Consider the following 3686-nt stretch of genomic DNA (forward strand, 5'->3'; position numbering starts at 1 on the left):
GTGTCAATTGTAGGGGTGCTCATGTTGCTGGGGATCGGAAGTGTCCGGTGCGAGAGAGGCAGATTGAYGTGGCCAGAGTCAGAGTAGTGCAGAAGGTGTCGTATGCTGAGGCAGTGAAGAAAGTAGAGGAGGATGGGTCAAGGATGACTGTGAGTAGTAGATCTGTGCCAGTACAGAGTGAGTAGGGTAATGAGTGAGTTATGCTTCAGTAAGGTTGGCTTCTTACCATTCATAGCCATGGTTATCAACTGTACCACAGAAATGGAATGTAAATCACAGAGAATAGATGTTGTGGTGGCAGCTGCAGAGAKGTATTTGGGTATACGACTCCAGAAGAGTGACAGGGTGTGTTTAGTGGTGGCATCCCGTATGCCAAGGCTGTTAGCATGGGCAGGAACAGATAGGGTCAGTAGTGGAATGGGCTGGTGGGTTTTAATGGAGTGTAGGTTGAAACTGCAGAGAAGTACCTGGGTGTATGAGATTTTACTGCAGAAGAGTTAATGGGGTGGTGATTTTTATGAAATAGTGGTATATAGGTGTAGGCCTAGTGGGTGGTGRAATTAATTATTTTAGGAACAGGAATAATGAAGATAATTTAATGTAGGTAGGCCYTGACTGGCCTGTCACTTTAGCACAGTAGTTGGCAGTGTATGCACCTTTAGTTGGATGCGATCGGGCCAACCCAGTCACGAAGAAGAAGGGATCATCGCATTCACCTGATRAGTCTGTCATGGAAAGAGCAAGTGTTCCTAATGTTTTGTGRACTCAGTGTATACTCCCCATATARGTTGCGCTAGGCCGGGGCATACCTGTAGGTTGACCTAGGGAGTAGGGACATCATACCTGAAAACGTTCAAATATTTGACTTTATTTCATCACAAAATTAGCACTTTGGAGAAAGTCACCCAATGACTGTCGTCAGCCAAATGGGAATCTGTCCCCTGTTATTGACATSTACTTTTCTCCTCCCCTGTCTTTACCTGTGGGACGCGCCAACTAGCTCAACTCAAGTGCCACATCCACTGTTCTCGTCATCGCTCACCGCCATATTGGATAAACTACCAGCGGACGGGGAGAGTGGAGGCTGAGGGAAACACTGCTTATATGTCGCTACATTGGTTGTGGTATAGTTGTCATTACCAGAGATAAAAACAATAATTGGGAGTCCGTAGCTGTATGTATCGGGCAAATTAAAGTGGTTTTAAAATCACGGCCGGGGTAGTGAGAGGCCGAGGKGAGCTGGGTGGTTTTCGTCGTTGCTGTTGGAACTTGTAGACATGACTTCCCTGACACAGCGGAGCTCTGGCCTAGTGCAGAGACGGACCGAGGCCTCTCGTACGGCTGCCGCCGACAAGGACAGAGGGTCCGGGGATGAAGACTTCGAGCCCCGCCGCGGGGAAGAACAAGAGGAGCAAGAGAAGGGAGACTCCAAAGAAACTCGACTCACGTTGATGGAAGAAGTACTACTCTTGGGATTGAAGGACCGCGAGGTATATGTGTATTTATTTTGTAACTAAAACCATATTTAGCTGGTTAGGTAACGTTATTCAAAGACGTCAAAATAACATGTACTAACAGGCGATAGCTAACGTTAACTAGTTACATTTTGTAAACATAATTATTGCTAGTTAATGCTAACTAGTTAACTGCACAGCTGACTACTTACCTATTTAGTTAGCTAGTTAGGTTTACATTGACTTGCTGGCTACATTGACAAGGTTTAAACTAGGTAGTTTAGTGCCAAAAAGAGACCTTGATGATCAAGGTTTTGGAAGCATAAGGAACTTTCATTTAATATTAGCGATAATAAAAAAAAATTAACGTAGATGTTAACTTGATACCTTTTTAAAGATACACACGGCGAGGCATGGCTTATTTTTTCCACGCCCCCGAGTAAGGTACAGCAATAGAGTACTCCCATGTAATTACCCGTGTAATTACCCAAATTTTTGGCGGCATCCTAAGCAAACTACTATTGTTTCTATGAACGTTTTCAACAGCCTCAAGTGTCGTTATAAAGACACATGGCTGTCACAACAATAACTTATTTGCATGATACTTAATTCTGTTACTCGACCTGCTGACATTGACAGTGAATATAGTAAAACTGTCGCGCCATATCTACGTCACTGTTTGTTTACCCCCTAGCTTTTTTTTTTTGCCAGTAAACTGACGTTAGTTAGCWGGCTAGCGAGAGAAGTTAATCTCGATCTAATTCGCTAGTCTTGGATATGTCTCGTTACTACTTCGTCTTTTCACTACCCTTGAACGTTCTAGGTGTTTAGAAACGTTGATTTGTTGTTGGCTTGCATATATATATATATATATGTATGTATGTATGTTCTTTCAACTTCCTGGAGACCAGCTGTGCAGACAACCCTACCAAATGGCTCAAAGTAGCCTATGGCGATATCTACATCTACTTGGTGGAATCTCCGGGTTTGCATAAATATCCAAATGCAGAAGAATATTATAGCTGTTATTTAGATAGCTACATCTCACTACATCTTTATGCAACATCTTTATGCAATACACATAGCTAGTTAGATACAAACAAGTGCTTGCCACTTACTGGTGATGAAGTGCTTCGATACATTTGCAATCGGAGCCCACAGCTTATCAGCATCATCGTGTAATAGCCTGAAATTAGGAGGTTCTTCTAACCGGGTCCTTGGGCAGTTGAGGAGGTTCTTCTAACCGGGTCCTTGGGCAGTTGAGGAGGTTCTTCTAACCGGGTCCTTGGGCAGTTTGAGAGGTTCTTCTAACCGGGTCCTTGGGCAGTTGAGGAGGTTCTTCTAACCGGGTCCTTGGGCAGTTGAGGAGGTTCTTCTAACCGGGTCCTTGGGCAGTTGAGGAGGTTCTTCTTAGGGCTGGCTCTGACTACATGTGTGGGTATGGATATGCAGACATGTGAGCCCCCCCATGATGACTAATGATTTGTTTTGTGGCCCCCACCCCCATCAAAGTTGCCCATCTTGCTCTAATTGGAATGCTTGTTCCGGTCTCCTGTTGTCATTGTTTTAGTCAGGATATGTTTCTCATTACTTCCAAGTTTCCATGGCTTCTAAACTCCGGGTCTAAGAAATACTTTCAGTGGAGATTCTCCATCGAGCATATATTTTAGTCCTGGAAATGCTTCAGGCTTGATGCTTTGGGTATGAGATTCACTGGAGCAAAAGTATTTCCATCTGAATATAATAAATCCAGTGTGGCAGAAATGAGTGACATCTCTCACTGTAACTAGCTGAGGCGGCTCTGCTGTGAAAGAGAAGTGCCGTAATGCATATTTTAAAAGTTACACAACCCTCTCCCATGCTGCGCTGAACTCCGTCCTATACCAGGAAACATGTCTTATTCAGCAACTATCATATGATTGTGTCTCTGATTGTAGCTGAGCCCACACACTGCAGTAGAGCACAGTAAAGATTTGAACCGGAGGCTCAATGCATTGAGGTGACAGTCCATTGCCAACAGCTTTGGATGCAGGTCTCATCACAACAGTGAAGTACTGGTGTGGTGGGACTCTTGTTTCCTTAACTAGGTGTGTTGAGATGAACACAGTCCACTAGTCTAACATGAGATGAACACAGTCCACTAGTCTAACAGGAGATGAACACAGTCCCACTAGTCTAACAGGAGATGAACACAGTCCCACTAGTCTAACAGGAGATGAACACAGTCCCACT

The 3686-nt window shown here is 44.2% G+C and overlaps 1 pseudogene; it reads left to right on the top strand.

The window, feature by feature from the left end:
* The first annotated feature begins 867 nt into the window (after window positions 1–867).
* Window positions 868–3686, top strand: part of LOC112074609 (Golgi phosphoprotein 3-like) — a 50279-nt pseudogene continuing 47460 nt past the window's right edge.

Source organism: Salvelinus sp. IW2-2015, unplaced genomic scaffold (assembly GCF_002910315.2).
Source record: "Salvelinus sp. IW2-2015 unplaced genomic scaffold, ASM291031v2 Un_scaffold2715, whole genome shotgun sequence".
In the NCBI taxonomy this organism is placed as follows: domain Eukaryota; kingdom Metazoa; phylum Chordata; class Actinopteri; order Salmoniformes; family Salmonidae; genus Salvelinus; species Salvelinus sp. IW2-2015.